Source organism: Dreissena polymorpha, chromosome 15, assembly GCF_020536995.1.
Source record: "Dreissena polymorpha isolate Duluth1 chromosome 15, UMN_Dpol_1.0, whole genome shotgun sequence".
NCBI classification, from domain to species: domain Eukaryota; kingdom Metazoa; phylum Mollusca; class Bivalvia; order Myida; family Dreissenidae; genus Dreissena; species Dreissena polymorpha.
In genome coordinates, this window is record NC_068369.1 from 34,764,611 (window position 1) to 34,778,557 (window position 13,947).

A 13,947-nucleotide genomic window follows, 5' to 3' on the forward strand; every position below is an offset into this window, starting at 1 on the left:
TTTTCAAAGATTCAAAAATGTTAATACAGTATGATTAGATGACAATTAAATCCCAGAGTGAAGTCAAAGACAACAAACGGATCATAACTCGAAATAGATTTGGAACCCCCTGATTGCAATCATAAAGAGGCCGACTATTCAGAAAACCCCCGGCGGTTTTCCTGGTAAAAACACGTCAGTAAACAGAATTCCGCTAGATATGGTTTTTGATTGGTTTCCTCGAAGTTACGTGTTTTCTCGATAAAAATACATTCAAAACTAAAAGCCGGGATTGCCCTGATCGTCCGGGATCGATGAAGGTATAAAACTCAACATTAACACAGTTACTGTAAAATTATAAGTTATTGATCAATTTTAAACCATTTTAATTTGTTTGATCAATTAGAAGTGTTTTGACAATCTTTTTTACGCAACTCAATTACCAAAACTAATATCAATGGTCAATCCCGGCTTTTTGTAGAGAGTTAACCCTGTACAATTGTTACGACTACCGTACCACGTTAGTTTGCGACACCTAAGATTCACTTACCGTCTGTTGTCAGACGACAACCGCGGCAATCTATGTAAAACAAGTTTTAACGTTTCATGTCGTTGTTTAAATTTGGCTTTACGGGTGGGGATGGGGGTTCCTTGGATAAGAAAAGAAAAGGGTAGGAGGAAAGTAAGAGAAAGTATTAGGGAAAAAAACAAGGAAATTTCTCTTGAAATGGCATGAAGATTACAAATAGATGTCTTAAGTAGATGAATATTGAATTCATTAGCATTAGTAAGGCAAGCTAATAAGAATGATTGAATCATAATTGCGCATCTCCATGCACAAGAAAATACAAGTTGAATGATAAATATAAAGGTTTTGATAATACTTTGGTCAGGGCACATGAAAGATTGGTCAGGGCGAGTAGATTCTGCATTTACTAGCCCGAATGGGCTAGTTGAAAAAAAGTTAGTGTTAAGCCCTGTAGTAATGTAGAAAGTAATTTAACATTTTTACATGTATTGGTTCTATTTCACCGTGACATGATATTTCTGTTTTACTCGTCAAAATGGCAAGTTCGAAGTGTATATCGACTTTTAGAAAGTGAACGTTAGATTCTGATTATGTATAGACTCATTAAAAAAGTCAAACAGTCCCCCCGCTAACATTCAACAGCTAACAAACAAAAACAAAACAAAGACGGTTGTTAATCAGAATTTCCATTCCTTCAATACGATTTCCAACACACAATCTATGGTGTGTGAACTCTTCATATCTCAAAACTAATCAAATCATTCACTACCGGATGTACTGTTTTAAAAAATATTAACATAGTTAAGCACATGAAAATCAATTTGATATACACAAATGCTAATTTTAAGTGACTGTTGTGCTTTGGGCTCTATGTAGTAGGTCATATGCTAGCACACATTTATATTATTTATTTACTACACATTAATTAATTATTAGTAGTATTATATTTTTTCTTTTTTGAATTTTCTGATTACCAGAAAGCTGCTGAAGTACCCAAACTGTGGCAACATATTCAGGCTAGCCTGTTAAGAAGGTGTCATTGAATCAACAAGACTTACAACTGATTGAATGTGCCTTTATTACAAGAACAATGTTAAATGTGTTGTTATTATTAATAATACTGTTATTAAATCAGTTCATTTAACATACTGTAAAATGCTCAGTTTTTGTTTGCATTATAATAATATGGTCTTCATTGCCCAAATGTAGCCCCAGTGTGGTGACAACTTTTTTAAATTGGCAGGAGTAAGTGGCGACAACATTTTAAAGCCCAGAGGGAACCCTGGCATAGCACCGATACATCGGATAATTACCTGGGTTTCATACAAGTACATCTCTAATTGGGTGGGAAACACTTTAAGCATTTCTGAAATTTTCAGTGCCCTGGCCGGGAATTGAACCGGGGTCATGGACCTCTGGAATGGAAGACCAGAGTGTTACCACTCGACCACCACACCACCCATTAACTGTGAAGAACTGCTGTTGTGTTTATGAGGTGCATATAGACTCACAGCTTAAACTATTAAGGCCTCTGGGAGTCCGTTCAGACTAGATTGTCAAGTGACAACTGTCATTCCTGTTAGCATGTAATTTGTTACGACGTACACATACGGAATCATCGAAGATCAAAACGAGTTCATACAGCTTAACAACGCAGTCGCTGGGGATGATTTATCTATTTTAAACAAGGTGACAGTTGATTATAGTTAAATGATAAAAACTATGAATATAACAAAGATTTTTTACCAAATGAACAATTCAATTTCCCGCTGTATTTGTCCGGAACATAAATGATACATTTGTATTGTAAAAATAGCAAACTAGGTTAAATACTACCTATTTTTCTAATTGGTGTGTTTCAACTAAATCTTTCAACTTGACGTACCGGGGTATATCAATTATCATTAAAAGCGAATTATTCAAACCCGTTTAATATCAAGACCAGATTGATATGAGCCCTAACGCTAAAACTGTACTGTATACATTTATAAGATTGACGGTGTGGTGTAGCCCACTGTCCGATGCGTTCAGATTGTGGTGTAGCCCACTGTCCGATGCGTTCAGATTGGGTTGAAATCAATCTTTATTACGGTCGATTCCTATGTCAATGTATCACGATTGATAGTATACAAATCTGTCCGATTATTCGTAACACGTATTCGCGACTTAAAACGTCAAATTAAGAACATAATATGATTATAGGTGCTAACTTATTTACGGGCAAAAGCTTTTAAAGTTTTTTTGATAACTATGTATTTTTAATATATATATTGACATGATTGTGTTCAAAATATTATAATTGTTGCAATAATTAAGTAATGCATAAAAAAAAATCAATCTTAAAACAAGTTACATGTTCCAAGCTTAAAGATCTAGCATCTTATATTTTTTTGTTTTCTAGCCACATGAATGTATAGCTGGTTCGGTGTCTGTGGTATAGTGGATGGGGTGTCTGCTAACTGGCTTAGTCACTGGGAGGTCTCTGTGTTGATCCCTTAAGTGGGAGCATTCTTTAGATAACCGTAAAGACATACTATGGCGTACCATTTGGGTTGAACGTCAAGAAGACCTACAAGTTAAAAAGAGAAATGTACGTCGAAGTACAATAATTGTACGTCGACATAAATATAGAATACACTTCGAAGTATATATTTGTACGTCAAAGTACAATTTGTACTTTGACATACATGTTTGTACTTTGACGTACACATTTTTTGAACAGCCAATCAAAACACTAGTCTCTTGAGCCGCTTTTCCTTCAGATTTATTCATAATATATGTTTAAAATCTCTTTTTTAATTGAGGACAAAATGAATAAAAATATCAGAATGGCAAAAAACAACATAGAAGTTTCAAGTATTTAATGCATTGAAATAGATTATATACAAATTTGAAGAAGATTCAATTGTTACCTTTTTAAAATTAAAATTATTCAGCATATTGTGAGTATTTATTGATCATGCGGGGCGGAGTATCACGACCGTCCAGTGCATTACTGTGTAGGAAATTCTCAACGGTAACCAAACAGTTACCAAGCATTAACGGGATAAATAATGTATTATAACCTCCCCGTTGGTCGTATTTTGTGATAACCATAACTTGCATGAGTCAGAGGTTAATTCCGCCACGCCAGGTCAATAAATACGCACAATATCTATGAGTTAGCGGTCGATAGTCGCATAATTTGGTATAAATTATAATAATAATAATGTTTAATAAATACGCACAATATCTATGAGTAAGCGGTCGATAGTCGCATAATTTAGTATAAATAATTATACTTATGTTCAATGTCAAATATCTCTAAAAGCAACAGATGTAAGGTGTTATCTGATTGGCTATCACACAAGGGTCGGTGAAAACTGTACGTCGAAGTACATTTCTCGTTCTACCTAGTAGGTCTTGTAGACTTTCGACGTCATGGTACGTCATATAGACACTAAGTACTGGTCCTACCCAGGAACCAGTTTGTTTCATCAAATGTCTCAATTCAACTTGACAGCTTGCTAAAGCAGTTGCATTAAGCATACAGTACATGTGATGTGTCAAATCAATTTTGATTGACAAATTTGACAGGATTTTTTTAATCCAATAAGTTTTAGACTGCCAAATAACACACACTGCGTATTGAAAGCCATACCTGGAGCTTTCATCTGTATACCACTGACTTCATCAGAAGAATGATTTCTACTGTTGGGGAAACGTTAACACCACTAATTGTCTTCTTATTTATTATCAATGTATAATTATGTGTAACAGCATAACAACATACTTGTTTCGCAATTAAAATATTTAATAAATACAGGTATCTTGCAGGTTTCTAATTTTCTTTCGCAAACTATTGTTGAATAGTTTAAATTGTGTCGCCACTAAAAAACTAGCCATTTTGTAGCAATTCTAAAATCACAGTCTATACTGCATACACTTAGCTCTATAGTTACAATTTGAGTGCAAATATTAGAATGCATCATGTTATATCATCCATATTTTTTTATTTAAACATTCAAATAACACATAATACAGTACATATATAAAAATATATGTGGTATTGTGTGGATATACAAAACACTTCACATCATTTATTTGCACATAAAATAATAGTTACAAAATAAGTAAAACTCATCAACCTACATTTCAAGAATATTTACGTATATGAAATTACGAAGTGGTGTTATTGTATTACCTTTTACAAAATTTACATTGCTGGTTTTGCATTAGCCATAAAACATTTATCATGGATTAGCAAGTAACAACCAATGTATTAATTACACAATAGAACGGAAATCATATTAATTGCATTATGCATTTACTAAACAAGCTATTTGCTACTGTTTAGAATTACACTATCTTACTAAAAATGATCACAGGTACTTAGTGCTTTTACATACTAGTGGTAAGTTTTGTATTACTAGTTTGACAATAATTGGCAGACACTTGTCGATATACAGACAAAATTTGCATGGAAACTTTTCATATTTTTTCAGCATAATTGCCTTCAAATTGTGAATTTAACAACCCTTTGACATTGTTTGCACATCTGATCTTATTATACCATAGCTGATTTTTGTTTATAGATAGACATATATAGACCTTTCAAGTTCTTTAAAAGTTCACACATGTTCCATCCAAGTAAACAAACAGAACCAATAAAGATCACCACAGATAATAACTGTGTGTATAACGACAACTTACCAGAATAATTATTGCTCATGATCACACGTAAAACTTCTTTCTGAGAGCGAATGGAAAATGCGTCACAAATTCTGATACATAAACAGTAGGGTGTCGTTATTGAAATACCGCGAGAATACTGGAAGAATAGAGATGCCAACTATAGTGTTTAAAACAAATAATTTTTTAACAAGCGTATGTGATTTGTCAGGATAATAATAACAATAAGATATCGAAAAGATCAAAGCAAATGAATTCGACAGATATCTGAGATTCGGCAATATATTAAAGACGGGTTATGTTCCCCTAAATTGTTTTCGGTGAAGACTGTTACTATATGTAGTGAACCAGTCTTCGGCTTATACCCACTAAAGAAGAGCATTCAGGGGAGGTAATTGAGTAATGACCTATTTCTGGAACGGTTGCGAGGAAAAACAAATAATGCGAGAATATTTAGTGCGATTCGCTACACAATTATGATGTCATTGATATAACTTTTCCTGAGGTATGTATTTACATGTGATTTAGCATATGTCAAATTGTTTTTGATTTGTACAAGTTCATAAATAGCATCGCGAAAAGATATGTCGCGTGGCAATTTTTTTTGAGACGTATCCATATGTGGTATTCTTATGTAATTTTATGTCTAAATTCCCATATGTATGAACGGTCAACGCCCGCTTCGCGGGCTTTTGCCCGTATTATTGTTGTTATTTTGCGGCGAATAATTATGTTGAAAGAACTTTAAGGAACAAAATAGCGTATCGGGTACCAATCAGATGAAAATGCGTTGAACACTAGCAGCTCAATTAGACAAGGGCTTTTAATCATACTGGAATACTGCCATCACTTTTGATAGGTCAATTAACGCTTAATTGGTCATCGTTTCCTACTTAGTGTCTATATGGCATACCATGACGACGTCGACAGTATACACGACCTACTAGGTAGAACGAGAAATGTACTTTGACGTACAATTTTCACCGACCCTTGAGTGTTAGCCAATCAGAAGATACCTTAGATCTGTGGCTTTTAGAGATATATGACATTGAACATTATTATTATTATAATTTATACCAAATTATGCGACTATCGAGCGCTTACTCATAGATATTGTGCGTATTTATTGACCTGGCGTGGCGGAAGTAACCTCTGACTTCTGCAAGTTATGGTTATTACAAAATACGACCAACGGGGAGGTTATTATACATTATTTATCCCGTTAATGTTTGGTAACTGTTTGGTTACCGTTGGTAAATTTCCCTACACAGTAATGCGCTGGACGGTCGTGAAACTTCGCCCCGCATTAATAAATACTCACAATATGCTGAATAATTTAAATTTTAAAAATGTAACAATTGAATCTTCTTCAAATTTGTATATAATCTTTTTCAATGGCTTAAATACTTGAAACTTCTATGTGTTTTTTTCCATTCTGATATTTTTATTCATTTTGTCCTTATTTAAAAAAAGATTTTAAACATTTATTATGAATAAATCAGAAGGAAAAGCAGCTCAATAGACAAGTGTTTTGATTGGCTGTTCCGAAAATGTGTATGTCGAAGTACAAACATGTATGTCGTAGTACAAATTGTACTTTGACGTACAAACATATACTTTGAAGTGTATTTTATATTTGTATTTCGACGTACAATTGTTGTACTTCGACGTACATTTCTCTTTTTACCTAGTAGGTCTTCTTGACTGTCAACCCAAATGGTATGCCATAGTATGTCTTTAGGGTTATCTAAAGAAAGCTCCCACTTAAGGGATCAATACAGAGACCTTCCAGTGACTAAGCCAGTTAGCAGACACCCCATCCATTATACCACAGCCACCGAACCAGCTTTAAATTCCTGTTGCTAGAAAACAAAAAAAAAATAAGATGCTAGATCTTTAAGCTAGGAACATGTAACTCGTTTTAAGATTCATTTTTTAAGATGCATTACTTAATTATTGCAACAATTATATTTTTTTGAACACAATCATGTCTATATATTCATTAAAAATACATGGTTATCAAAAAAACTTAAAAAGCTTTTGCCCGTAAATTAGGTAGCACCTATAATCATATTAACTGCGTGTATAGCTTGGAAATTTTGATAGTTCAGGAATCCCTCCTTTGTTGATTTCTGTTAACCAAAACTGTCAGTTTTGCTGGATAAAATGGCTTGTGTGATGCCCAGCTCTTGCCTTGGCAGAACAGCTTCTAAAACGGAAAACCAACAAATATCTTAAAATTTAATCAATAATGCAGACAATGTATAAATGTTTTTTGTTGATTTCGAATCTGAAAGATTTTTGCCGTAAGATTATGGTACGAAAATCCAACGGTATCGGATTTTGTGGTTTTAGGCCTAAACTTATTATAGTGATATGTAACCTTTCGGGATATCGTTAAAGTGCGAGCAGACGAGGTGTAAATACGTTTAAAATTAAAGCTAAAAGACTAAAATGTTAGATCGGAATATCTTTAAATTTTGTGAATAAATGTGTTTCTGATGGATAACAACGACAACTTACCAGAATATTGCTCATGATCACACGTAAAACTTCTTTCTGAGAGCGAATGGAAAATGCGTCACGAATTCTGACAAATAAACAGTAGGATGTCGTTATTGAAATACCGCGAGAATACTGGAAGAATAGAGATGCAAACTATAATGCTTAAAACAAATTAAACACATTAACAAGCGTTTGTAATTTGTCAGGATAATAATACTAATAAGATATTGAAAAGATCAAAGCAAATAAATTCGACAGTAATCTGAGATTCGGCAATATATTTAAGACGGGTTATGTTCACGAAAATTGTGTTTGGTAAAGACTGTCACTATATGTATCTCATATTGTTATTGATGAGGCGCATTGTGTAGTCAAATGGGGGCCGAGTTTTAGACCAACATTCCTGGAATTGAGGAAGCTGAAAGCCTTGTTCCCTGATGCCTTTGTTTTAGCAATGACAGCTACAGCTACAAAAGCGCTACAAAGACAGAGAGCAAGAGAGTTACAACTGAGAGAACCAAATCTTATAACAAAAAGCATTGACAGGCCGAATATTAAATTCGAGGTAAAAAGGAAACCATCTATAACCAGTGGCACAAACGTTGAAAAGACTTATGATTTCGTCTTTGGGGACCTTTTGAAGGAGCTCAATGAAAAACTTGATAATTTTCCCAAAACCATAATCTACACGAAACTGAATAGGTGCGGCTTTGGCTATAAAGAAGTCACAAGACCATCAATTGATGACGAACTCCACCAATCCCACTTAAAACAGTTTGTTGCCCAATTCCATAGTCCCTGTACAACCCAAGTGAGTATACTTTATTACTTTTGAAAGTTAACATTGTAATGGGTTATCCATGGACTGTTAACATCTTTATTTCATATATAAAGAAGTGAAACTCCAGCTGCTGGAGCAGTATTGAATTTTCATTAAAAACAATTAGTTGGTCCTTTATTTAAGGCAAGTGACCGATTGCCCAAACAGTACAAAATAGCACAATACAGCACAATACAAACCAACATAAACACAAAATATGAATAAAGCTGGGGTCACCGCCTTGGAACGGTCAATGCAAAGCATTGTGGGTTTAAACCTGGTTATAGAGCGCTCAACCTCACACTTGGCCCAGCAATATTCATAATACATTTAAGTGTAAATAAAATTTAACGTCATAGCATTGTAACTCAAATTAAACAATAATAAAAGGGAATTAAAACGCATTCAATTTAATTACTATTTAATTACTCAATTGCATTGAAGATACAAGAGTAACAGAATTACAACTTTTTGACGAACGATCAAATAAAACTATTAACAATTGTCAACTACATTCCTTCTTTATAGAAAAGATTTGAGAATATAGAATCATATAGTTAATATCTCAGATAATCATCGCGCAAATACAGGAAGAAGCAGCAATAATGGGTGTAAAAATTCCATATTACATAGCTTGGTTGTTTATGTGACTGCTAAACAAATTAAAAATAATTAAATCAAACAAGAAACGCCTATCAGAGAGAAAATATAAATAAAATGGAACGTTATAAACCCAATGACCTATGCATGTAGATTACAACTGGGAAAGTCGGTCGTATGACGTCACAAAAATCCATAATGACATAATGACGTGAACAAATTCCAAGGGTAGTACTAAATAAAAATATTAATGGGGCTGTGCTACTAATAAAACAAGTTTAGGTGATATAATATTAAGAAGCAAATGAATAAAAATGGTAATTCCATTAAAGCGACATTATTGGAATTAAACAGTATATAGGTGTTTTGACAACTGAAGACAGAAATGATTTGATGTACGAATTGAGTCCAAATGTAGTTTACATGCAGATTTGTTCATACGACACAATGACACAATTTTATTCAACAGTGAAAAATGCCTATAATGTAGTATTCATGCAGATTTGTTCATACGACACAATGACACAATTTTATTCAACAGTGAAAAATGCCTATAATATCACTAATGATTCCAAATTTTAAGGGAAGAAAGATATAGTGAATCGAAAACCATCAAACACGTGTTTTTAAGTACATAAGCATCGTATCCTTTTGATAAAAACAAGTTAATTAAATTGAAAAGTTTAATATGAACATTTGGTTTAACATATTTTAATTTGCGGACACGCTTCAAAACATCTCCGTAAAATGATGGATGGGAGATTCCATTATTTAAATGCCATTTTAAAGAAACATTATATTTTGAAATTAAATCACCATACTTAGAGTAAAATCTAGCAAATTTATTTCTTAGGTTATGATACAAAAAGCCTTGTTTTAGCAATTTTTTAGTTAATATTAGATTACGATCATTAAAATCTTTAATACACGAACATGCTCTGGCATAACGTACCAACTGCGAAATGTAAATACCATAGGAAGGTCCTTTTGGGATGTTGCCATCTAGAAACGGAAAATTTACAATTTCAAAGTTAAAATCGTCCCGTTTGTCGTATAAACTAGTTTTGATCAAATTATTATTAATAGTTAAATGTAAGTCTAAATACGCAGCGTCTGTATTGGATTTACACGATCTATTTAAGACTAGTTCTTTTGGGTAGATTTTGTGAATATATTGTTCAAATAATGGATTATCTAAATTAAGTATGTCATCAATGTACCTACTAGTAAGGTTAAAACAATTAATCAAATCTACTTGCTTAGTTTTAGATAATTCTAACATAAATTCGCTTTCATAACAATATAAAAAAGGTCAGCTATAAGTGGCGCACAATTAGTACCCATAGGAACGCCAATAATTTGTTTAAATATTTTACCATTAAATTCAACAAACAAGTTATCCAAAAGAAAAGTAAGTGCTGCATAAAAAGTCAAGACCAGTCCAAATGATGTAATTATCTAATATCTGATTAGTAAAAAAAGCTGTTTTAGTGTTTAAAGCTAGATACAAACATTTCTCTCTAGCAAAAGTTTTTTCAATCAAAGAAACAAGTTTGGATTTTATTAAAGCGTGAGGAAGCGTTGTATATAGAGTCGAAAAATCATAAGTACTTACCTGTGACACCCTATATTTTTTATTTTCAATTTTATCAATAACTTCTAAGGTGTTTTTTATTGACCAAAATAGGTTAATATTACTATTTTCATAAACTTTATTACAAAATTTAGCTATATGATATCTAATAGCACTCAATGCAGATGTAAGATACACTGATAATTGTTTGGTGGTACAAGACACTGAATTAGCGATAAAACGACTTTTATATGGCGTCTTATGTAATTTTGGTATCCAGTGAAGTGATGGCAATTTCTTGTCAGTAATATTGACTATTACATTTAACTTTATGCATTGGGCAATATGGTCGGTAATAATTTCATTAGGTTGCTTATTGTACTCACAATATGATGTAGTTTGTGAAAGTTCTTGTGAAATAGTTTGAACATAAAACACTCGTCATATTATGATAACATTATTAGCAGCCTTATCAGCAGGAACTAAGACGAATATAGATTTTAAGTCTTCAAGCAATTTACAGAGATTTTGTTTATTAAATTTAGGTGAATGTGGTAGGGCCAAAGGATGTGTATCATAAAAACATATTTTATTCATGGCCATACTAAATATTTTTGTTTTCCAATCATTGAGTGCAGTAATTTCAGCATTTTCCTTCCTGCACCATTTAGTGCAATAATCATGTAAGGATGTTACGATATTCTTAATGCAGTCATCAAAATCAACAGGAATAGGCAGTCTGTACTTAGGGCCTCTGCGTAGCATATTTCTAAGGTTTTTATTTTGAATGAAATTAAGGTCCCCAGTAATAACATGTCCAACTGGACCATATATATATTTAGAACTAGTACAGTCAAATAATGTAGGACAATTTCTTATTACATTTATATCTATGGAAATAGAATTATAACTAAAAACGATACTTCTTACAGGTTTACTATATTTGTAGCAAATAAGTGGTGATTCAGTATAGCGGAAATAAGGGGGAATCAACCGACGTACATTTTTATCATTGAATATTTTAGGAAGGTCAATTAAATCAAGACCTTTGTTACAAAACTCAATTTTGATACGATTTCTAGTTTTGTTAAGTACATTTTCAATAAAAGGTTTAAGATAGTAGTCAGTGAAGGATTCAATAATACAAGCACATTCATATAGAGGGTCAGATTGAAGTAAAATAAGTTTACATAACTTATTTTATTAAGAGATAAACTATATTCCAGTCTTTAAATTACAGGAATTTCTTATTATATTTTTCCATTTTGTCACAATGAATATCATCACTTATGATGATATCAATTTGCCAAAACTACTTTTTACAAATTTTAGCTTAGCCACCCCTCCCCCCCCCCCCCCAAAAAAAAACAAAACAAAAAACAAAAACAATAATAAATTATTTTAAACAAGAAATATCTAAATATAATAATAATAATATTTAAAAAGATATTCGGCGTGTATTTCTGTACCATGCACTTAGGCCCCCTATCTTTAAAAAGTTCTGTTTCAGTAAAACGTTTATGGGTTATAACATTGCGTTTCAGCAGATATATTCAAACTTTTTATTTTGTTGTTTTCTTTTCATAAGATAATGATGTTATTTGTACGGGCGTGATTTCACATGCCCATGGGCATGAACATATATTTTTTTCATTTTGATTATTGTTTTTTCTCTTATTCAATAAACTGAGGCATATGCTTTTTCGTTAAGTACGGCTATAATTTCATGATGCTTATCGAAAGTAGGTATGAGCACAAAGCCGGACCCGTGTCTTATGAGCACTTAAATACGTGAGTTTGCCCATGTTACTAAAGCTCCGCGTTATGACCTAATTTGCGTTGGAAACAGCAAACAATTGGCAACAAACGAATGAATTATCAAACATAGTATATGCACTGATGTGGTTCTGTAATTTCTGTTTAAAAAGTTTATTTAATATGCAAAATCAATATGCACGCAATAGAGCGAATTTCGCAAACCTATTTCCAGAATCTATGCTGCCTATATACTATGCTCGCTATAACGTTTACAAATAGCAGGTTCAAAATAATTCGTTTTGTTTACACTTATGATCGGGTTAAACGTTATTTATACACGTTTTCATTCGCAATTTACAGAATCACGACAAATGTCAAATACCAAACATAAATTACAGAGCTGTTGCATTTATCTATAAACATATAATGGATTTGATATAACTGATTAAAAAATAACGTTTTAAAACAAAACTTTTTCCCAGAATATATGCTGGCGATGTTCTAATTATTGATCTTACACGGCAGAGAAACACTAGCTACGCCTCTATAAAGAGAGCTGTTGTGAATCATTTGGTAAAGAGTAACGTTTTGTCTATAATTACAATCATATAGACATATGTTTATATAAAAGACTTCTGTGGAGTAATTATCACTAATTTACAAATGCGAAACGCCATTCTGGAAGAATTCAGAAAGCCAGACAGTAGAATAAGACTTCTGTTCGCAACAGAAGCATACAGTGTGGGTACCGATGCACCAGATGTCAGGAAAATAATCCATGCAGGTCCACTCGCATCAATGGAAAGTAAAAAATATTTCTTATCTTTTTTTAATACAGATCAGATAGGGCCCTATATAACAGACATATAAGGGCCTTTACAAGACAGTAACATGATAATTGTTTATTAAATCCTATTTTGCTGATGCTTATTAGAATCATCTCAACAACATAGAATTTTTATCAAAAATGAAAAAGTTAACGTTTGGAAAAGCCCTTTATCTATCTTCAGAGCTCTGGATCAGAATAATGGTGCTTTGAGTAAATACACAAAATATTTTACATTAAGACAAAAGAGTAACAAATTACCTTTTGATCACAGATGTTGCCACATACGACTGTACTAACGATTCGTTGCATCGTATTGCGTCCCTGGGCTAACATGGAATTAATCACTCCAATTATTGGAATGTGACCGGCAGTTCTTCCTACTTTCTGTTTATCAGAGATACTGTCAGGTACAAGAACAGCTAATATCACTTTAAGGAGCAATGGACAACTTGGCTTCAGTTCATGTACAACATCAATCCATTTGAAGTTCCTGAGGTCTTCATAGTCTTTAGACATAAGCACACTAACGTGTCCATGCTTCCTGTTGTTTTTTAAAGTCGCAATCATTTGTTATTTGCTTAATGACTGCATTTTCTGTGCAGCATTTTATGCCATCATGACTGAAAAGACACTGAACTAATGGCTGTCTTGACCGTAAATGTAGCTGGCTCATTAAGTCATTA

General features: G+C 32.9%; 1 protein-coding gene across 1 annotated transcript in view; it reads left to right on the top strand.

Annotated features, from left to right (window-relative positions):
* The first annotated feature begins 8,468 nt into the window (after positions 1-8,468).
* The window catches only part of LOC127861201 (uncharacterized), a 73,336-nt gene continuing 67,857 nt past the window's right edge, over positions 8,469-13,947 (top strand). The window contains exon 1 of the mRNA XM_052399611.1: positions 8,469-8,495. The gene's annotated coding sequence lies outside the window, so the exon portion shown is untranslated. The remainder of the gene's footprint in view (positions 8,496-13,947) is intronic.